We start from the raw sequence: 25,427 nt of genomic DNA, 5'->3' as shown, positions 1-25,427 counted from the left end.
ATCCTTAATGCTAAGACCTCGGGGAGGGCCGAGGATAAATTTGGAATTTCGGAAATTAGTTTCGGGAATTACAAAACGGGGATTTTAATGTAGTGGGCTAAGAGAAATTGAGCAACAAATTGAGGCCCAAGTGTTGAGGAGTGGCCGGCCCCTTGCCAAGCCCAACCCACCAACTTAATGTCATGTGCTAAGCACATGACTATTATAGGATATATATCCACAATCCCTTAGGAAATTTCATTTAATTAGAAAGCAATCCAAGAACACCAAGAACATAAGGGTTCGGCCGAATAGAGAAGAGAAAGAAAGAAAAATTCCAAGCTTGTGTGGTGATTCAAAATTCTAGTTTCTACATGTTTGTGAAGTACTCAAGACGCTCTCCGACGTGGTATAATTAGCTTGGCACGAGGACGACGTTTTCGACAAGTCGGGTTTTCAAGAAAAGGTGAGAATTCTTACCCTTTTATGTTATAGAATTGAGGTGAATGTGTTAAGCATTGGAAGTAGATGGAGATCCCGTAATTTTAACGTAAATAGAAAGTCGTGGGTGTGTGTGTGTAGTGTGGTTGGCCGTGAGTTATGGAAGAAAGAAATGATTTGAATTGATCTTGTTTAAGTTGGCATAATGTGTTGTTGTGATCCTTATATCGTAAATGATTGATTGTTGAATTAAATTGGCGGTGGAAAACGAATTCGGATGTTATCGGAAAGTGTATATCCTTGGTATCTTTATGTACATCAATGTATAGTTTGGGTGCTAGAGACTTTAGATATGACTTTATAATGATATTGATGAATTCGGAATGAAACGACGTTAGTTAGAATGTTCGTCGAAAAATTTTGATATTTTGAAGAACTATGGAAATTAATTGATTTTGGTGCAATTTCGTGTATGGCTTAGATTGAATTTGGAATGTGTTTGACTAGTGTTGGATGGGTAAATGAATACAATTATGTGAATATAGAATTGGGATTTTGAAAGTTTGAATGGAAAGTTGCCAACTTAAGAAATCATGTAGGACTTTGAAGCTAGAGTGAATTGATTGTTGTTTACATTGTTTGGTTGATGTGTGGGCTGTTGTGGTTGGCTAATTTGAGCCGAGCTACGCCTCGGGGATGTTAGATTTATAGGGGAAATGCTGCCGAAATTTCGGTAGGCAAATATGGAGTTAAAGGCATTTTTGAGCCTAAGAATCTCAATTGGTAACTTTGACCATTTGCAGATTTTTGACGAAACGGGACGGGACGTTTGGAAGGACTTACGACGTCTGTGAGTTATGTAAAGCTTCCCACTCTTTCATTTGGCATATCCTAGTGTACTGGTAGAATATGAGATCCTCCGGAGCATTTCTGCTCCTCGAAACCCGATCCACAGAAAAGTTACTATTCATTCAATTCGATTGAAGCCTAAAGGCTCCCCTTTGGCTAGAATGCCACTATTCGTCCGAAACCTATCGAAATGTGGTCGGGTAACCTAGAAATGATTATGTATGACCCTTGGCATATAACTGCTCGTAAAAATATGTTCGCCACCTCACTTCGACTCGGGGTGGGTCCGCTACCCCAAAATGCCCGATTTGCCCTTCGGGCCATCTTTGAGAATAAAGTTGAAAGTACTACTTATGGTCTTTGGAACGTCCTTTTACGGGACACGTTTTGAGCAATTCGATACGCCAACTTATGTTTTGAACTCTCGGCACCATTTTGGAAACGTTTTCGTGAAAGGAAACCTTATGTCGACTAAGTATTCGACTATTTTGTAATATGATATGATTTATGAGTTTACTTTGTTTTGAAACACTATTTTGAAATACGATTTGCATTTGTTTGCTCACGACTCCGCTCGTGCCTTTTTATGACTTCGTTCACCGGTTCCCGGGCCGGTTTTGATTCGTGCGCTGTATGATAAATTCAGCCGTATGCTGTGTTACGGTTCCCGAGGCTTCGCCATAGGGCCCGGTTCCGTTTGGAGTTATGCTGTGATATGGCTCGGGACGCGATACGCTCACCGATGATTATGATTATGTTCGGGGATGTACGGAGATTTGAAACCTTCTGGTGTTATGCTGTGTGTGGCGCCAGCGTCGGAGTGGCGACCACGTTCTTAAGCGTTTGCATGATTTTATTTGCATAAAATATATGTATATGATTTCGATACAGATTTTGACATACCAGTTTGTGCCCCCACTTTGACATCTGATTTGCTTTCGGTTTTGATCCATAATTCTGTACTCCGTGCTTTACATACTCAGTACATATTTCGTACTGACCCCCTCTCTCCGGGGGCTGCGTTTTATGCCCGCAGGTGCAGACATCGGTGATCCTCCGCAGTAGGCTTCACTTCTTGCTTTCCGGAGTACTCTTGTTTGATCCGGAGTCCACTCTTGGTATAGACTCCTCTACTCTGTATATACTTTGTATATTTGACAGTTTGGGTACGGCGGGGCCCTGTCTCGCCATATGTTATGTTTTGAATTCGTAGAGGCCTGTAGTCATCTTTGTGGGGCGAGGGTCCTATGTGTGTGTTGTCTGATTTTGCTTTCGGGTCTTAAAGCGGTCCGTTTGATATGATGGCCCCAAATGGCCCTTCTGTATATATTTGTATTTTGACCGGCGATGTCTATTCCGCCGCTTTGTTTGAGTTTGATTTGATATGACCGCTTAAGACATATATTTCGATATAAATTATGTGTGATTTAACTTTTGAAAATTCTGAAATAAGTTGGATTCGGAAATGAATATGCAATTTGGTCTGGGTACCCAGGTAGGGTGCTAGTCGCGGCCCACGGGGCTGGGTCGTGACACAAACACCATGTCCGAAGACCAAATTATGCTTTCTCCCGTCAATTCTACAAAACATAAACATTTCGCTAATCAAAGTCTAACTAAAGTAAGTCGTAACCTACCTCGAATGCAGAACAGGAGCCTTGAACTTCTCCACACGAGCCTTCTATTTTTGAAGCACCTCAGAATGGTCAAAGCCTAGCAATATGATGCTAAGTAAGCGATAAACCTTCTATTCAAACAAGAACAACAATTTGGGGAGGAAGACCCAATTACTTCTACCCTTTCAGTTGGTTAATTAATCCTTACGACCATAATCATCCTAATTCTAGTCTTCGTCATCATATTGAACCAGTTAATGGGTTTTCTAATCGATTTAACCCTCCTTACATAGTTTTTAGGCCAAAGATTCAATTTTTATGAGAACCCCAGGTTTCCATTTATCAATTTCCCCATTTAATATCAAATTATCATCCTAGGAAGTGATTATATAAACTCCTAGATGAACAATTTTCAATAATATCAATAACCCATTCATTATTCTAGGTTTTTATAAACTTAGGCGTTCTAACCTTTCATTTCTCCATCAACAAGCTTTTAATGATGCTAGAGATTATCTTGATTGAAGAACGAATAAAATTAATGGTGGAAAATTACCTTGATGAAGGAGTAGTGACCTAGCCTTAGAAAATTCGCCTCAAGGGTTCTCGGGAACTGTTCTTGGAGTTATGTGGGGAGTGGGGTCGAAATAAGGTATGTTACGATTCATTTTTACGCGGGTAAGGCATAAAGGTTACTACGAGGTTGTTGGTGCTCTAAATGGATTTTAGTGTTTTTAGAGTCTCCACCTAATTTATTAAAGGAAAACTAGGAAAACCGGGTAAAAAGATTTTTTCAAGCAAGAGAGAAATCTTTGGTACCAAAGTTCGAGGTAAGGGTTCTGGTGATCCCCTAGGGAAGGTTTTACGCACCCTAGTATTAAACATCTTTAGAATACGGTTGACCTACGAGCTTCAATGTGTGATTAATGTACTTATTTGTTTACAAATGTTTTGATTTTCCGCAAAAATGTCATTCATATCTATACCATAATTTCAAGAAAAAAATTGGCAAAAAATTCCCTTGAAAGAGGGGTTTTTGGATTTCAAAATACACGTAAGTATTCAATTCATTTTATTTCCAGACTAGGACACACCCGAAATTTCTCCTGAGTAGAGTTGCTACTATCTAGTCCTAATAAGATGAGTTTAATTCTTACGGGTTTTTATTTTTTATAAGAAAATATGGAGTATTCTCCTATATTTATACATACATATACATATACATATACATACATACATACATATATACATACATACATACATACATATATATATATATATAAAGAAAATCTCTTTAGGTCCAAATTTTATCTTTTTGAAGCCCATAAAGTTCAACCGTTTCCAAAGTCCAAAAATCCACCATACCTCAATTTGGTCCTAGTGTATTTTCCTTTGTCTGCAATCTATTTGGTTTTGGGCTTCCAGACCCAAATCAATCTTTGTTTTCTTATCAGATTTTTTGTTAAACTCAAAGCCCATTTCCAATAAAAAAAAACGTACCAATTCTTTATCTTTCAAGACGTCCAAACCAAAAACAATTCCTTGAGTTTGCCAAGAACTTGTTTCAACACGGTTTTAATTCTAGAAAAATGTCAAACAGCTTCCTTTTTAGAATCACAAATGATGTCCCAAAGTTTCACATTTTTTGAAGAAACATTAGTCATTACTCCCCTTTGCCTTTTGTGAAATCAACAAAAATCTCACTTCTTTTGCATTCTTTACCCAAACAGTGTCACTTAAAATAATTTGAAAAATTAATCTAAGTTTGATTTACCACGTGAAAATTTGATTGTTATCCTAGTTTTAGAAAAAAAGTTTAACGACTTTCCTAAAGCACTAAACGTTGATTACCTAGGTTCTACACATGCATAGGGTTCCAATATTTTTGCAAGAGTTCTTACAAGTACACATACATAAACAGATATGAAAATAAAGGAAGAAACTCAGGCTGGTGGGCCTACCAAGCCCACCCGTAGACTATTTTCACCCAAAGTTGGGCCTTCAAATAATTTAGCTTCCCTTCCTATTTGTTTTTTGACGGACTCGATCAAGAATGAGTCATTGGGCCCTTAGCCCAATGGGTTTATGCAAATGGAAGTTGCCCAAGCAATTGTATTTCATGCAAGAAAAATAAAAGGGATATGGATTAGGACATGTCTAAGTTGAGATAAAAATAAAGGGGACTTGTATAATATACGAAACATGTCGTTCTAAGATATACATCATTTAACAACCAAGGAACTGGGCTAGATGTACATCTATAGACTAGGAACAGTACAAAAACAAGCCCAAAACTGCTAGTAACCCAAGGCCCATAAAGATCAAGATAGCATTGAAACAAACCCAAACATCGAAAATAAATAGAAAAACCCACAAGATCATCTCTCTTGAAATAAAGATAGGCAATGCCATAAAAATATACACTACTTCAAGCCAATATACCATAGGTATACACACCCATAAAGATACTAAAATATCCCAAAAAGGAAAGCTTTCACCCTCTTGTTCCTGATGCCGCACAAGATCCAAGGGGTTTTTAAGAACCCCAGGCATGACAGACACCACGGAAGGCTTAAGCTTAATCCTTGAGTGCTACTAAGCCTCTCCATTTATGTGTTAAGCTTATGGTATATAACAGAAATATTAGTATGCAAAGCTTACCATAAAAACTAGCTACACCACACACATAATATAAAACCAGTCGAATGTATGACAAAATTTAATAGTGTAACACCTTTAAAAGACAGTCAGGCCTAAATTAAATAATAGTGAGGAAAAAAGTTAAGCCCAAGTAGTATCAGAAATACACAAACTGGGTCAACCACGAATTATACTTAGTTATAAGAGAAGACCCAAGCATTAATATGAAAGGAACTGGGCCTAGCCTCTCCCTCAGACTAGTGCAATATTAATTAATGCCAATAGGTTTGTAGTACTGATATACATCATCTATACTGGATATACTAACCTATATACACTTGTGAGCTGTATAGAGTTTAAGTATGTACATCCAAGTATATCCCTTCATTCATTATTGAGAAAAAAATAAACAATCATATAGAGCAGATGGTAAAGATGATAGACCTTCAAACATAGAGGTTTCAATCAAGAAAAGTCCAACAGAATCAAGGAAGGGAGGGATATGCAAGGCAAATGTCAAGAAAATACGTGATTACAAATATTCCCACTCTCCTTTTACTCAAAGGATGCCATCGGATGTAAGTTCATATGTGTAATGACCCGTTTCGCCGTTACTGTAAAAGTTTCGAAATATCCATAAACGTGTCATCCTGGACCTTATTAGACGGAGATGGCAGTCATACATCTACAAACTCTTGAATGAAGAAGGGGACAGAGACATTGTGTTGGGAGATTTAGAACATACAGGAAGGCACCACGATTTTGGGTATTGCAGGAGTATTAAGGTTGACGAGGTTAAGGGTGCTATTTGTAGGATGTGCAGGGGAAGAGCGACCGGACCTGACGAGATTCCTAGGGAATTTTGAAAGAGCGCGGGCCCGGCAAGTTTGGAGTGGCTTACTAGGTTGTTTAATGTCATCTTTAAGAAGGCATTGATGCCCGAAGAATGGAGGGCGAGTGTAATGATCCCTCTATACAAGAATAAGGGAGATATCCAGAGTTGCAACAACTATAGAGGTATCAAGCTGCTAAGCCATACTATGAAAGTGTGGGAAAGGGTGGTGGAGATGAGGGTGAGGAGAGGTGTGTCTATTTCAGAGAACCAGTTCTGATTCATGCCGGGACGCTCAACTACAGAAGCCATCCATCTTGTGAGAAGGTTGGTGGAGCAGTATAGGGAGAGAAAGAGGGACTTACACATGGTATTCATCGACCTAGAAAAGGCTTATGAAAAAGTTCCAAGACAGATCCTATGGAAATGCTTGGAGGCTAAAAGTGTACCTGTGGCGTACATTAGGGTGATCAAGGACATGTATGAGGGAGCCAAAACCAGGGTAAGGACAGTAGGAGGAGACTCAGAGCACTTTCTAGTTGTGATGGGGTTGCATCAAGGATCAGCTCTTAGTCCGTTTTTATTTGCCTTGGTGATGGATGGATTGACACGGCAAATTCAAGGTGAGGTGCCATGGTGGATGCTTTTCGCAGACGACATAGTCCTGATCGACGAGACTCGTAGCGGAGTTAACGCTAAGCTGGAGGGTTGGAGACATACTCTGGAGTCTAAAGGGTTTAAGCTGAGTAGGACCAAGACAGAGTACTTGGAGTGTAAGTTCAGTGAAGCACCTCAGGAGGCTGGCTTGGATGTGAGGCTTGGTACCCAGGCCATCCAGAAGAAAAGTAGTTTCAAGTACCTTGGGTCTATTGTGCAAGGCAGCGGGGAGATTGACGATGATGTCACACATCGTATTGGGGCAGGGTGGATGAAATAGAGGCTTGCTTCCAGAGTGCTATGTGACAAGAAGGTGCCACCAAAACGTAAGGGCAAGTTCTACAAAGTGGTGGTTAGACCGACTATGTTGTATGGGGCGGAGTGTTGGCCAGTTAAGATCTCTCACTCAAAAGATGAAAGTTGCCGAGATGAGAATGTTGAGACGGATGTGTGGCCACACCAGGAGTGACAGGATTAGGAATAAGCATATTCGGGATAAGGTTGGGGTGGCCTCGGTGGAAGACAAGATGCGAGAAGCGAGATTGAGATGGTTTGGGCATGTGAAGAGGAGAGGCACAGATGCCCCAGTGCGGAGGTGTGAGAGGTCGGCCTTGGATGGTTTCAGACGAGGTAGGGGTAGGCCGAAGAAGTATTGGGGAGAGCTAATTAGACACGACATGGCGCAATTACAGCTTACCGAGGACATGACCTTAGATAGGAGGGTTTGGAGGACCCAAATTAGGGTAGAAGGCTAGTAGATAGTCTCGGTTTCCGTTCTTATTAGTACTTGCATTATCGTAATATAATTTCTTGTGCTCAGATTTCTGCTATTATCTATTATTTCCTGTGCTTTGATTATCCTGTGTTATCTGTGTCGCTTGCATTATTTCATTTCATATCGCTTTGAATCTCTTAACCTTATCTGACTTATTTTTGTGCTTTTATTGAGCCGAGGGTCTTTCGAAAACAGCTGTCCTACCTTGGTAGAAGTAAGGTCTGCGTACACTCTACCCTCCCCAGACCCCACGATGTGGGATTTCACTGGGTTGTTGTTGTTGTTGTTGTGTCATCATGGACCTTTCCTTTCACTAAAGTATTTACGACAAACATCTGGCCAAGTGGTACCCATTTTATGGAAGAGGATCAAGCATCGAAATCCAGGTCAAGGACCCAGCTAGACCGAGATGAGTGCTACAACGATGGCGCTCCAGCAGCCATGGCCCCACTGAAGAGGTAGGTTGTGGTAGCATCAGGCCGCTGCAGCTGCCTTACGAGCACTGCAGCTGAAGCGGTAGGCCAACCGCTAAAGTGGTGCGCGCAGTTAAAATCCCCTATTTAAGAAATTATTTCAGGAATTGTCCCATTTTTCACAACCCTAAATTCCAACTGCCTAGTTCAGTGGGAAAGCCTAAAAATCAGATTCTTAGTCTTGATGAATCTTTCTAACACCTTCAAACTCTCCTTACCACTTAGTAAATTACTCCTAACCATAGTCACCTAGAGAGTCATCAAATGGGTATTTCAAGTCTCTACAGTTAAAGGAAAGTTGAGTTAACATTCTCTTTCACATGATTCCCATTAGGTAACCTTTCATGTTTTTTATCTAAATAGGTCGATAACCTAAATTCCTATCTTCTTTCCTCTTAAAAATGAGTTCTTTCATGGATCTTGGAAATGGGTCTTTCCCAATATAAGCCTAAAAATTGGTAAATCACCTAGTGTGGTTGTAGATGGAATCTAGAATTGGGCTAAGATCGCAAACCTCCCTTAATTCAAAATCTCTTACAAGGGTTATAAATGGTACATCTATTCTTGGGCCTCATGTTTGTCTCCAAGCGATTTCGGGCGGATTGCGATGTGGTGATCGATTGAAAGAATCAATGGATGTTCGTGGCACCCGCTTGGCCATGAGATAGGTTATGGCTTCCTTTTCGGTAGACTCCGACTAGTTTCATATATTCGTGTATTAGAAGGAACAGAGAATGTATTTGTAGGAATGGGAGATTTGGGATGGAATCCTGGGATGGTATTGTTGTGTGATTTTTATGTTCGGGCTTGTGGCCTGTAGATTCTTTAGGATGTTTGATTGGGTTTTCATATGTATCGGTGGATTTTATATGACTTGGAAGTGGTGGGTGATACCTAAATTTTCTATGTTCCCTGACAAGAATTTTTGTAATATGTGTCTACTCGTGTTATGATGGTAATTGGGATCTAGTTTGATAAAGGAATGGATGGAAGGTAGTAACGATGGTGACTGAGATTCTAGACTGAGTTGTGATGAATGATTGTGAGTGGAAGGTGAAATTACTTATTCTAAGCTATTAGGATGAGTTAGGGAAAGTGGTAATAATGTATATCGACTTGACCAACCTATTGTGTGTTTGGGGCTAGCCACCCCGTTATGTTGTGATTTGATTGTTCTGTTGTGTTGGCTTGATGCCATGAATTGTTGATAAATATTGGATTCTGTTTATCGTCTTGATTACGATATTGTTAGCATACCCACTGTTGATATTTTTTATTCGGATATATTTTTAGCATACCCATTGTTGGTATTTGTGATCCGGATATATTGTTGGCATACCCGATTGTCGGTACTTGTGATATTGATGTTGACACATCCATTGCACGCATTCTCATCCATTCATGATACATAGTTGATATCCTGATTATATATGGATAAAACTCTTTTACTTGAGTGATGTGAGATGGCCGATATCCGATGTTCATCCCGGAATCATTGATTGAGCGAAATTAATACTTGATAAAACTTTTTTACTTGAGTGACGTGACATGGCCGATATCTGATGTTAGTTCTGGCATCGTCGATTGCATGGTTGATGTCCGATGTTAGTTCCGAAATCATTGATAGTGCATGGACACCGCGAGTCCCCTAGAGTGGTCCCGGTGAGAACCCCTCATGGACAAAGATTCGGGGTCCCTTCTGTCTGTTGGGCAAAGATTCGAGATGGGTGGCACTTAGACTTCGCTAGTCACACTGGGTTGTGCTACCGAGACGTCGATATTTCCGTCCAAATTACATGTGTACACAACATTTGGCATTGCATTGCATCCATACATTATTGCATTGTACCATGGTTTGTCATTGAGATGCTTGGTGTTGTACTTGTGATATTGGATTTGGACTTGATGTATTCAGACTTGGCATGTTTGGGGTTAGATGCTCTACTTAGGTGATGACGTGTACTTGGATTCGATTGCATTTGATTTATACTTGTTGAATTATTCCGTAGAACCCTCTATAAAATCAGTTACTTGATTGGTTTCTAAGTGATGTAGGATAAAAGGTGTTATAATGATGAGTTGACTCCTAGACTAAAATGAACAATCTAATGATTTATGTATTGGGGAATGGCACTTGTAATATTTGACTTGTAGTTATTAGAGAGCAGTTGTGATTTAAGGGTATTGATGTTATGATGCGCGGTAGTTAGACGTATGACTTGATTTAGTAATTATCATGGTTGTTTGTGAATTCTTTTACTAATATGTATTACAAACCATTGTCGGCCTATGATACTTACTCAGTACGGGTGGATTGTACTGATATTGCACTTGCTACACCCTTTTTGGGGTGTAGATTGTTTCAGGTGGTTGATTGTGATGTGAAGTGGAAATGCATGGTGCCTATCTGGAAGGCCTCCTCCCACTTCATTCTGGGACGGAGGTTGAATCTTATAATGTAGTGGTAATTTGAAATCATTAGTCGCTGTTATACTAGTCTAGACCAGGTCATGGGAAATTGGATCGAGTCTGTATTTATTAAATTGGTGTAATCACATTAAATCTTGAGTTTGTTGAATATATTATGAAGTTCTGCTGTATTTCTAAATATCTATTGGTTTAAATGGATCGTCTCTATTTAATTGATGTGTTATTCAATAAGAGGGTTCGCATACCGATGTGGGAAAGGTTGGTGCCCGCGCAGTCCTAAAATGGGTCGTGACAATTTGGGGGAACCCCAGTAGTCTAGGACAAGGGATATTAGGCTTAATTTTGACTAGAAAACTCAGAGCTTCATCACTCTTATCCCTTACTCTAGGTAAGTCACACCCATAATTACTCAACATCAAGTGACAGCCTCTTGCCAACTTAATCTTTCAAGTCCATGATCACACACTCACTATATACTATCCTTAAATCCACTTTTTTGTAAACAGTTCTTTTAATCAGACACAGACAGAGGAAAACAAGTATACAGAATTGCAAGACAAGAGCAGAAAGCAAGACAGCAGGTTTTAAAGTCATTTTAAAACCAAGTAACAATGATAATGCTATAGCTATTGCAAGTTAAGACATGCCCTACACAAGACTGTTTCATAAGACAACTTGTAAACAGGTTCAAAAAGGATCAACATATCATCCTTTCATCACATCTCACCAAACACAGGACTCTTAACAAATAAGCTTCACTGACTATGAAAGTACGTCTTAAAAAAACCTGATTTGGATTACAATTGTCACGACCCAACTAGGGGCCATGACGGGTAGTCGGAGCTGACTACCGAGCACCACTTATCATGCTGACTATTATACTCAACCTGGGCATATAACATTCTCAACACAACTTTATCATGAAACAATCTCCAAACAACTCCCAAAACATATATAAGCATAGGCCCATAAGGATACAAAAATGATGTACAAAATCTACAATGAACGGGTCACATAGCATCTACAACCCACACATAAGTATCTACTAGCCTCTAACTGGAATACCAGAATCATAAGGGCGGGACAGGACCCCGCCATGCCCCAATATGTACACAAAATAATATACCACGAAATGGCGACTCCGGAGTAGTGGAGTGCTCCTGCAAACTCACAGTACAAGCTCCTAAGTGTCTGCGCCATCTCCCTGTCTACCTGTGGGCATGAATACAACATCAATAAAGAAAAGAACGTCAGTTCGAACAATGTACTTAGTATGTAAGGCATATATGATAACATAATAAGGAAATATAGAAGGCATAGGAAGAACAGATAACTGTAACTGCTTGCCTCTTACGGTGGAATCATACATGCTCACTTTTACCTTTAAAACATATCACATATACATGCATAAACTGTCTGAATCAAATACATCATTAGCCCGCGTCCGGGCGTCCGGCGTCCAGGGTAATCATATCACGCCGCCCACTAGTGGTGTCTACCCATGCCATATAGACATGGTGTCGTAAGCCGCCCATCTTAAAAGTGCTGCCCGGCCATCTAGGCATGGTGTAATCATCATTATATTCCTAACATGAAGCATGCATAAGAGCTAAAGTAAGAAATGTAACTCTATCGGAGTGACATAAGGTCGGGAACCTCCGATTACATTATGGAATAATCATCACCGCTATGCTTCACCTTGAGAGAACTAATAACATGAGGTGGAACAACAACAAGAAGTAACGTCAATGAAATGATAAAGAGAATAGAATTATCAAACTCATGAAAGCCTCATTATCATCATCATTATCATAGAACATATCTCATCTCTATCTCATAAGGAGATCTTAAGGACCTTTAACTTTCATCTTCGAGGATGTAAGAAGATCATGGGAATGTAGGGGAGAAATCACAATACAAGAGTCATGCCTTTGAATGAAGGGGACTAGCCTTACATACCTTTATGTCTCTCTAACTCTGCCGACTAAATGCTTCCCTCCAAGTTTCACGATTCTACATTCAAGAGAATTCGTACTAAGATTAGATAACCGGAAACATACTTGAAGCTAAGCTAAGGCGACTAAGGGCTAACGAAAATTGGGCAGCACTTCCTTTGTTTCTTCAACTTTCTCCATATAATATAACAACTCCCAAACATCAATAACAACATCCATAATATCATAGTCAATAAACTTTGTTATGTTAGACATTATTTAATTCTCAAAATTCCCTCTCAAAGTCATCCATAACCATAGTTACCACCCAACGTCATATTCATTCACATATAATGCTTCTTTGACATCCCTAATATCATTCATGACAAGATTATACCCATAACATGTCAAGAACTATCATTCAAGTCAAGTCACTATTCAAGAATACCATTATTTCCATGTTTGAACTCCATATTCTACTTTCTTCCACAATCCAAGTCATTCAACCATTCGACACTCTTATTAGCATAAAATGAATACAAAACTCACCTTTGATTATGTAGGAATGGGCTTTGTATGAAAATACTTCACTTGGAGAAAACCCAACTTCAACACCAAAGAGATTCTTGGCTTCCCTAAACCCTAGTTAGCATCCTTGCACTTGATTCCACTAATTTTTGATATTTGATCTCTCTTGAATTTATGTTGGTATGGTGTATGGAATGTTATAGAGCTATTGAGAGGTGTGGAGAATATGGCAAATGAAAATATGAACTTGGGACTTGTATTTATAAAAAGTACAAAGCTGCCCGTCATGAATTATACGGACACTTATATGGTCCGTATAATTTTATATTGTCCGTATAAGAGGCCGTATAATGCTTCTAGTGATCACCCCTCACTGTGACTGTTATACGGGTATACAGACTACATAAAGTTATACGGATCGTATAATGGGTCGTATAACTCACCTTTCTCCCGAACTTGTTCTCGTCATTCCGTTTGATCTCCAATCCTTATGGGACCTGCTTAACACTTGTTTAACACTTCATTAACAATCTAAGGAGAATTATAACTCTTCCTCAAGACATTATTAAATCAACATTAGCACGGTACTTTGCAAAACCTTTCCAAAACACGACTTATATTTCGCCTTCCTCAACGAACTTTCTTCTCTTGCCTCAAATGTCTATGGAATCTTAATTAGAATCGTTAAGTACCCCTTCTTACTTGTAGGGACATCATATACATCTTACCCTATGTTAGTCTATTTACCGCACAACGACATGGAAATTTTTCGAGGTGTGACACTCTCCCCTCCTTAAAAACATTCATCCTCGAATGTTAAGTTCTCGAGAATTTTACAAACATTTCGCCAGAGTTTCCCCTGTAATATGGCACTACCATCCGGTCACAACAACCCACAATAACATTGCCTCACAGGGCTACCACACTGTCACACCCCGACTTTACTAGGGTGTGATGGGCACCCGACCCCATATCTGGAGCCGGGCGAACCCGCTGACTCTTGTTACGTATAGAAACCCTCGAATCAGTAAAGAATGAAATACATAGTAAGCTCTCCAATATTTTTTTTTCTTTTCATAAGTAAGCTCTTACATCATGTAAGACTCGTGACATAAAACATAATAGCATATCGGCTGCTGGAGCCACTTACAGACTGACAACCCAATACCCATTGCTTTGTCTGCAAAGTCTCTAACATAGAACAGAACATTATAGCATATACTTGGACTTGGCAGTTCTCCGGGACAAGTGGACTTCGCCATCTCCGCTGGAACATCTTTAGTAAGGTCTTCTAATCATCTGGGAGTACCTGCGCGGCATGAAACGCAGCCCCCGAAGAAGAGGGGTCAGTACGATTAATGTACTGAGTATGTAAGGCATGAATAGTGACATAATAAAGGAATATGCAGTATGAATAATAACGGAATAGACATATGGAGCTTATCTTGGAACAGAAGTAACCTGTACATACGAATGCCTTTCTGCGGATGCCATGCATGCTTAGTTTCTTTTTCAGAAAAACGGTGCTTCTTATTTACATGTACAGAAAACAGAACATTTCAGAAAACGGTGTCCTTTATTTACATTCACAGACGCCGAGTACATCGGCTCTCCCACCCCCCTCCCCAACAGTGTCCCAACATATTATATATATATCACATATACAGACGCCGTATCCGGCTCTCCCATATCCCGCGTCCGGGACGAAATCCAGCTGAATCAGGTGGTGATATAACAGTGGCCCTTCCCCTTTCCCCATATACATATACATATACATATTCACATTCATATACATATGTCATACAATTGGCATGCATGAGAGCCCAAAGAAAGTCATGTGTCCATCGGAGTGACGTAAGGTCGGTGACCTCCGATTACGTTATGGAATAATCATGGTCACTTTGTCTCACCTTGAAGGAACGAGTATTTTAAGGCGAGACTACCAACGGAAAATAGCCTTAAGAGAGAGCATAGAATGAAATCATGGGCATTATATCCGTCAATTCATATGCTTTGAAGTCTTTTAGAAACTAGTGTCATAGCTACGGAATAAAATTAAGGTTCAAGAACTAGTATAACACTTTCATATTCACATTGGATTTTTTAGCTAAAGGCTCTTAGTCGTGGAATCATTCTTGTCGTACTTATCATAGGCATATTCTCTTTTCTGACATCATCGTTATCATTATCGTCATGGAAGTATTCTCGTTGGGATAGGTACAGTACTTGTCATTTGGTAATGGAATAAGGATCGAAGGTTCCTTTTGGATTCAGCTTCAAAGTAAGTCAAGCGGAACAATAAGGTAAATCCAGGAACCAGTGGGCCCACCTCGGATCAAATGAGGCGGCGTACCAAATTTACATATGTTACATGTCATGGCGTTACTTGTGAGGGTTTTAGGGTAGTCGGGTCCTATTTATGCGAGTTCTAGAGGTTTAGGAAATTCTTCCAACATTTTGCACACTTTTTAATTCAATTCTACTGAATGAAAAAAGGGAAACTTTAGGCGCGGATTCCGGAGGATAGAGTTGTCCCCGAGGCTCGTATTCGACATATTATGTCTAAGACATGCCAAAGAAGGAAGGGTGAAGCCTTACATACCTTTTCCGCTCCTTTTGCTTCTCCAAACTCAAGCTCCAAATTCACCAAAATCTACAAATTGGTCACATTTACCAAACCTTAATTAGAGCATTTAGAAGTGGGATTTTAAAGTAACATTTGTCTGCCGAAATTTCCGCAGCATTTCCCCTGTAAATACATCGTCCCCAAGAATCTATCTTGGCCAATTTCAATCAACAACAATCCGGGAATTCAACCCGGCCAAACTATCAACACAATGCCAACAATCATACCAACAATTTCAATAATTTTACTCAAAACACCTTCTAACATTAATAACTCGTTTCACATAATTCAATGGCGTTTTGTTTAGATTCCAACCAACTACCACAACATAATCCGCAACCTTCCAAATTAAATGAAACATCAATAACACATTTCATACCTTTAACTTCAAGAACCACATCAACAATCTACACGTCGACGACTTCATTTCAAACTACCAAACCATCATTTTCATCATAGAATCCACATTAACAACAACTAGAATATCAAATAAAATCAATTTACCATAGCTACCAAAACAGGCCCTTAGTCGGCCACAACTACATCATGCATATTTCCATGGATTTTCATTTTTTTTTCATGCATTACAACAACAACCAACCTACTACATAAATTTAGTTCATTATACTTACATTCAACAACACATACAAGGCCACACACACACCATGCTCGGCTACAATTTCAACATCCATATTTTCTTATGAATTCTATTCTTTCCCACATACTACAACATACCAAACCATTCATAACACAATTAAGGAGATGAATTCTTACCTTTCCTTCACAACTTCTCAACTTAGCTAAGGTTGGAGTTTTGCACCAAAGAATAATTCTCTTGCTTCAACAATTATACCATGTTGGAGAGCATCTTTGAATTAGTAGAAATACTATGAGAAATAAATTTTTGGGGCAAGACTTTTGGTCTTCTCTTTCTCCTCCTTCTTGGCCGAATTGGCCCCTCCTCTTTCTTCTTCTTCTATATTTTTTTTTCCTTTCTCTACAACTTCTTGATTTAAAAAGATGACCTCTCCTATCTATATATATACTTGGCTTCTTCAAGCATGTGAGAAGCACATACTCTCTTTATTCATTTTTTTTTCTTCTTCTAGAGCTTTCATCCTTTTTCTTGAATTCTCTTAAATAAAAGATGACTTACTTGTTTCATTTTAGCCACCACTTCTTTATATATACACTTAGGCCCCTTAAGTAAGAATGTGGACACTTGGCCATCCTTTCTTTCTCTAGAGAATTCCCCCTTTTTTTTTTTTTTGAATTTTTCTTAGAATAAAAGATGACCTAATATCTTACCATGTACACTTTGGTCCCTCAAGAACTTTCTTGAATGCCTTGTGAAATTCCCATTTTGCCCCTCGACTTTCCTCAATATTACCATTGACCATTTTGAAATTTTTCCTTTTTGCCCTTAACCTTTCTCAATATTTCCGTCCAATAATATTCATAAATGATATTCATAACTAACTTGTGCACAATTTTTTTTTTTGAAAATGGTCTCGCCTTTAACTTTCCACGACGACTTTGAAATATCCAAACGTGCAAAATACGGGCTATAACATCCTCCCCCCCTTTAGAACATTCATCCTCGAATGTTCAACTGACTTTGTGGGGTCTTGTAGCACTTCGAGAGGGGGTTCCTTTATAGTTGTCCTTTCCTCCATGTCCATTCCATATATGTTATCCTACTTTCCTTACTATCAAACTCCTGGATCCTTACGTGAGTCCTCATTCCATGTCATGGGTTTCTTTTATAGCTGCTCTTTCCATTATGCCCGTTCCTTATCCTTTACCTTATTTTCCTTATAATCGAACTCCTTGACCTTTCATGAGTCATTGCTCCATGTCATAGGTGTTTCTAACTCACTGTGTCACCTCATTATCCTTGTTCTTTACGGGTCCTTCCTTTTCTAGTATTGTCTCGTCACCGCACCTTAACGGAAGCAATGTCTTAGTACGCAATCCTTACTTAATGATTCAATGTAGCCGTAGGCTATTTCTTTATCCTCTGGTCTATCTCTTAGTATACTCATTGTTATTTCGCTTCTACTCTACTCCCAAGTATTCTTGCGACACGCCGACATATTTTAAACTCTGATTCCAAGCTAATAGATTTCCTTTGATGACACTTGATAGTGTTGCAATTCCTTTTTAGGTCTACTATAATATGGCCTCCCCCCCCCCCCCCCCCCTTTAGGGGGCTCCTTATATGCCAATAGTCCTTCTATGAAATCTTGGTCTATCCCTTATCTCTCATCTCTTTGAGGTTTCTTACCTCTCACCTCCTTCCGATACTTTGATCTCTTTGTTTTCCACTTGCTCAATCTTTTCTTTCCAATTTTCGTCACACTAGAATTCTTCCATTTTGACTTGTAGTGGAGATGATACCAATTTTCCTAGTAACGCCTTCATCATTTATTCCTGCTGTCACTCGATCTTTGGTACCCCTTCGAACTTCGGTACCCTTGCGTGATCAATGCCTCTTTTTCCGTAGCTCCGATCGCTGGGACTCACATGTCCTCCGATACGATCATATATAGAATACGCTACACCTTCATACATATATATATATATATATACTATCAACTAGCCCATCAAATACTTCCAACCACTATTCAAGCCTATCCTAATTCCCGAGCTATAATGCACTTTCTGCCTCTTCACCGATCTAGTTTGCCTCGTCCTACGCGTCTTCCTATGGTCTCCAATCATCCCATACACTCTAGTTTTCCTTAGACTACCCTAGCTTTTCATTTGTCCCTTATGTCTCAATTTATAGAATTTCTTGCCAACTTCCCAGGGGGTCACCCATCATGAAATTGCTCCCACCTAAGCACGCTTAACCCAAAAGCTTCACTGAAACTCGGTGCCTTAATGCCGATATTTTCGCGTCCGCTTCTTCACATGACCTTTATTACATGTTTTGGAGCGATTCGAGGTTTCACAGGCTCCTAGGCACTTTCGTAACGCGTCCTTCTTTCACAATTACGGTTTTACCCTTTTGGTTCCCGATGTTCATCTTCCGCCTGTGTGTATGGCTACCTCCTGTCCTGGACTTCCAGATTCCCGATGGTAGCGATCTCACCTTCGTTGCCACGCCCAAATCCATAACCTTTCTGAAACAACGCATCTCACTTATTACCTGTTTACAGTATCTTCTGCCCCCGTCTCTTCCTACTAGGCGTATCTATTCTGACAGACCTCCTTTTCCATTCTTACTTTTCCAAATCCGTACGTAGCAAGTACCGACAGTACTTCACAGAACACGCGGCTATATGACATATTCAGCCATCAGAACTTCCAGTTCCAAGTAACAGAACAATTATCCAGGCTTACCTTTGTAACTTGCCATCTCGTCACTTGTCTTCTTTCATCGCCACTAGGCGTCTGCGAAAATCGATGGTTAGTATAAGGAATCGTATTGCCTATGACTTGGCTCTATCGCACGATCTAAGACAGAAAGATGGTCAACATTTCCTAGATGCCTCGCAGCCTCCTGTTTATAAATGTGGCCGGCTTCACACTCATAAACAGGACTCTACTGGACACGACTTTGCAGACAACCCCTTAGACCGACCTGCTCTGATACCACTTTGTCACACCCCGACTTTACTAGGGTGTGATGGGCACCCGACCCCATATCTGGAGCCGGGCGAACCCGCTGACTCTTGTTACGTATAGAAACCCTCGAATCAGTAAAGAATGAAATACATAGTAAGCTCTCCAATATTTTTTTTTTCTTTTCATAAGTAAGCTCTTACATCATGTAAGACTCGTGACATAAAACATAATAGCATATCGGCTGCTGGAGCCACTTACAGACTGACAACCCAATACCCATTGCTTTGTCTGCAAAGGCTCTAACATAGAACAGAACATTATAGCATATACTTGGACTTGGCAGTTCTCCGGGACAAGTGGACTTCGCCATCTCCGCTGGAACATCTTTAGTAAGGTCTTCTAATCATATGGGAGTACCTGCGCGGCATGAAACGCAGCCCCCGAAGAAGAGGGGTCAGTACGATTAATGTACTGAGTATGTAAGACATGAATAGTGACATAATAAAGGAATATGCAGTATGAATAATAACGAAATAGACATATGGAGCTTATCTTGGAACAGAAGTAACCTGTACATACGAATGCCTTTCTGCGGATGCCATGCATGCTTAGTTTCTTTTTCAGAAAAACGGTGCTTCTTATTTACATGTACAGAAAACAGAACATTTCAGAAAACGGTGTCCTTTATTTACATTCACAGACGCCGAGTACATCGGCTCCCCCACCTCCCTCCCCAACAGTGTCCCAACTTATTATATATATATCACATATACAGACGCCGTATCCGGCTCTCCCAAATCCCGCGTCCGGGCATCCCGCGTCCGGGACGAAATCCAGCTGAATCAGGTGGTGATATAACAGTGGCCCTTCCCCTTTCCCCATATACATATACATATACATATTCACATTCATATACATATGTCATACAATTGGCATGCATGAGAGCCCAAAGAAATTCATGTGTCCATCGGAGTGACGTAAGGTCGGTGACCTCCGATTACGTTATGGAATAATCATGGTCATTTTGTCTCACCTTGAAGGAACGAGTATTTTAAGGCGAGACTACCAACGGAAAATAGCCTTAAGAGAGAGCATAGAATGAAATCATGGGCATTATATCCGTCAATTCATATGCTTTGAAGTCTTTTAGAAACTAGTGTCATAGCTACGGAATAAAATTAAGGTTCAAGAACTAGTATAACACTTTCATATTCACATTGGATTTTTTTAGCTCAAGGCTCTTAGTCGTGGAATCATTCTTGTCGTACTTATCATAGGCATATTCTCTTTTCTGACATCATCGTTATCATTATCGTCATGGAAGTATTCTCGTTGGGATAGGTACAGTACTTGTCATTTGGTAATGGAAGAAGGATTGAAGGTTCCTTTTGGATTCAGCTTCAAAGTAAGTCAAGCGGAACAATAAGGTAAATCCGGGAACCAGTGGGCCCACCTCGGATCAAATGAGGCGGCGTACCAAATTTACATATGTTACATGTCATGGCGTTACTTGTGAGGGTTTTAGGGTAGTCGGGTCCTATTTATGCGAGTTCTAGAGGTTTAGGAAATTCTTCCAACATTTTGCACACTTTTTAATTCAATTCTACTGAATGAAAAAAGGGAAACTTTAGGTGCGGATTCCGGAGAATAGAGTTGTCCCCGAGGCTCGTATTCGACATATTATGTCTAAGACATTCCAAAGAAGGAAGGGTGAAGCCTTACATACCTTTTCCGCTCCTTTTGCTTCTCCAAACTCAAGCTCCAAATTCACCAAAATCTACAAATTGGTCACATTTACCAAACCTTAATTAGAGCATTTAGAAGTGGGATTTTAAAGTAACATTTGTCTGCCGAAATTTCCGCAGCATTTCCCCTGTAAATACATCGTCCCCAAGAATCTATCTTGGCCAATTTCAATCAACAACAATCCGGGAATTCAACCCGGCCAAACTATCAACACAATGCCAACAATCATACCAACAATTTCAATAATTTTACTCAAAACACCTTCTAACATTAATAACTCGTTTCACATAATTCAACGGCGTTTTGTTTAGATTCCAACCAACTACCACAACATAATCCGCAACCTTCCAAATTAAATGAAACATCAATAACACATTTCATACCTTTAACTTCAAGAACCACATCAACAATCTACACGTCGACGACTTCATTTCAAACTACCAACCATCATTTTCATCATAGAATCCACATTAACAACAACTAGAATATCAAATAAAATCAATTTACCATAGCTACCAAACCAGCCCCTTAGTCGGCCACAACTACATCATGCATATTTCCATGGATTTTCATTTTTTTTTCATGCATTACAACAACAACCAACCTACTACATAAATTTAGTTCATTATACTTACATTAAACAACACATACAAGGCCACACACACACCATGCTCGGCTACAATTTCAACATCCATATTTTCTTATGAATTCTATTCTTTCCCACATACTACAACATACCAAACCATTCATAACACAATTAAGGAGTTGAATTCTTACCTTTCCTTCACAACTTCTCAACTTAGCTAAGGTTGGAGTTTTGCACCAAAGAATAATTCTCTTGCTTCAACAATTATACCATGTTGGAGAGCATCTTTGAATTAGTAGAAATACTATGAGAAATAAATTTTTGGGGCATGATTTTTGGTCTTCTCTTTCTCCTCCTTCTTGGCCGAATTGGCCCCTCCTCTTTCTTCTTCTTCTATATTTTTTTTTCCTTTCTCTACAACTTCTTGATTTAAAAAGATGACCTCTCCTATCTATATATATACTTGGCTTCTTCAAGCATGTGAGAAGCACATGCTCTCTTTATTCATTTTTTTTTCTTCTTCTAGAGCTTTCATCCTTTTTCTTGAATTCTCTTAAATAAAAGATGACTTACTTGTTTCATTTTAGCCACCACTTCTTTATATATACACTTAGGCCCCTTAAGTTAGAATGTGGACACTTGGCCATCCTTTCTTTCTCTAGAGAATTCCCCCTTTTTTTTTTTTGAATTTTTCTTAGAATAAAAGATGACCTAATATCTTACCATGTACACTTTGGTCCCTCAAGAACTTTCTTGAATGCCTTGTGAAATTCCCATTTTGCCCCTCGACTTTCCTCAATATTACCATTTACCATTTTGAAATTTTTCCTTTTTGCCCTTAACCTTTCTCAATATTTCCGTCCAATAATATTCATAAATGATATTCAGAATTAACTTGTGCACAAAATTTTTTTTGAAAATGGTCTCGCCTTTAACTTTCCACGACGACTTTGAAATATCCAAACGTGCAAAATACGGGCTATAACACACACAATGGCAAGAAAATATGGCCACACACGACCAAAGCGTTAAAAAGAAAGCATTACATGCCTTATGATAATAGTGTCTAATCGTGAATCTCTCCTGGGGTGGAAGTAATTGCGGATATTTGGACTTCATGTATTCTTCCGCTTCCCAAGTCATTTTCTCTCGGTTATTGTTTCTCCACAAGACCTTAACCGAAGCTACCTCTTTGTTTCTGAGTCTCCGCACTTGTCTATCTAGTATAGCAATGGGTACCTCTTCATAAGCCAACCTTTCGGTAACTTGAACATCATCCACGGGCATGATTCTAGATGGATCTCCAACACATTTGCGGAGCTTCGACACATGGAAAACCGGATGAACTGACTCAAGTTTTGAAGGTAAGTCCAGCTCATAAGCCACTTGGCCCACTTTGCGGACAATCTTATAAGGTCCAATATATCGGGGACTAAGCTTGCCCTTCTTACCGAATCTCATTACACCTTTCATCGGCGACACTTTTAGAAATACCCAATCATTGATTTGAAATTCTAGGTTTCGTCAGTGGTTGTCTGCATAAGATTTTTGGCGACTTTGGGCTGTCAACAATCAGTCTCTAATAAGCTTGATCTTTTCCACCGCTTGCTGAATCAATTATGGACCTATCAGTTGTGTCTCCCCGACTTCAAACCATCCAACTGGCGACCTGCATCTCCTTCCATATAGAGCTTCATACTGAGCCAATTTGGATGCTGGAATGATAACTGTTGTTATAAGTGTTACACCTCGAAAAATTTCCGTGAGTCTACAATGAATAGATCAACGAAGGGTATGAGTGTGCGGTGTTTTACAAAGTAGGGAATGACGATTCATGCATTTTTGGAAATGAGAAAGTTGCAGAAATTCATTTCAGTCCAGTGGTCGTAAAGCACAATACGGCCCGTAAAGTGATTGACGGACCGTAAAGTGCGAACGTCCTCCAACACTCCAAGAAATTTAACTTTCTGTTAAATGTTGAAATGGTAAAACACGACTCAGAATACGGACCGTAAATCGAAATACGGCCCGTAAACCTCGATCGTAAATGACCATGATGATAGCCAACCCTTCTGTTTTTGATATGCTTAAATACGGCCATGAAGGACGGACTGTAAACTAGTATACGGCCCGTAAACTGTGGTTCACGACCACTGTACACCCCGACTATTGATCATTAAAAATTAGACTTTGAGCTATTAAAAGGGACATAAGCCTCATTTTATTTCATTTTCTCATCTACACAACTCAAGAGCTTTCTAGATAATTCTCCAAACACTTCATCTACAAGAAGGACCAAGGGAAATTAAGATCAACAACATCAAATTCATGAATCAAAGTCTATGAAACTCAAGTGAAGTTCATCCAAACCAAGAGATCCCAAAGGAGGTGAAGTAGGGTTTTGGTGAAAGAGGAGAGGCTTCACTCCAGGCTTGTTCCACCAACCTCTAATGTAAGTTTGATGAATTTTTCATGATGACTAAAGTATCTATATGATGAAACACTTGGATTATGAGAGGGTGTAATAAATGGGTCATAAAATGTGAATAGTGTTATAATTGAATGATAGTGGGATTGAATCATGAATGTTGATGTGTTGTGAGTACAAAGATGTTATAAATGATGTGTAGACCATGAAATGAGTGTGTTGTATGAGAAAACATGATAATAAGCTAGAACCCATGAATGTCGAAATTTGGAGAAAAATTGTGGATTTTGCTCAATGTATATAAATGACGATTGTTGATTACAATATTGTGAGTGTTGTTGTGAGAGTTTGGGAATTGAGATTGGACACGGGAAAAGTAGTACAAACAAAGGAAAATGCTGCTCATATTTTCCTAGAAATAACGATGCGTTCCTAGAGTCGATTAACTAACGTAATGTGCATTCTCTCGTGAAGGTAGCAACGTGATGTTGAAGGGGAACAAGTGAACGATAGCTTAACTAAGAGACAAACGTATGTGAGGCTTAACTCTTCTTTCAAAAGGCATGAATCCTTCAGGCTTTCCACAAATCCTTCTATAAGATGAAGCTTAAGAGTCCTCCTATATATTAAATCCCCTATGAGCATGATAGTGATGACAATGAGCTAGAGTCTAGAGACTCAAGAAATTGTGGCATGATGTTCCTACAATGCTAATGATGCTATTATTGTTAACACTCGCCTTACGTTTTCTTCCCTTCAAGGCGAGGCATGATACTCATAAATGTCCATAATACAATCGGGGGTTCACGACCTTACGTCACCCCGACATAGTATGCTATTGTATGTTATGACAATAAGATGATAAGTAATGCTAACTTGTAACACTAGGGGATACATGGAACACTAAGAAACGATAACATAATGTTATGGCTTGAGATGTATGATAATGATGTGTTATGATTGTTGTTGTGATGATAAAATTTCCATCGCGCCTATATGGCCGGGCATGTCACCGCTACTGCGGGCTTCGTATGATTCCAACGCGCCTATATGGCCGGGCATGTCACCGCTAATGCGGGCTGTGATGTTTACACCGAGCCGAGAGGGCCGGGCATGATAACCACTAGTGGGCGGCATATGAGGGTTACCCGGACACGTGTAACGATACAGATTATGATGTGATGAGGCATATGATGACGTACGTGATGATGTATGGGATGTGATAACATGGGTACTATAGTTGTGTAAAATGTGAAATATGATAATAATACGATTGCCTATGACATGTGTGCAGGTTATATCTTTGTCCCATGA

Source organism: Lycium barbarum, chromosome 11 (assembly GCF_019175385.1).
Source record: "Lycium barbarum isolate Lr01 chromosome 11, ASM1917538v2, whole genome shotgun sequence".
NCBI lineage: Eukaryota > Viridiplantae > Streptophyta > Magnoliopsida > Solanales > Solanaceae > Lycium > Lycium barbarum.
Note: the sequence above shows the minus strand (reverse complement) of the source record.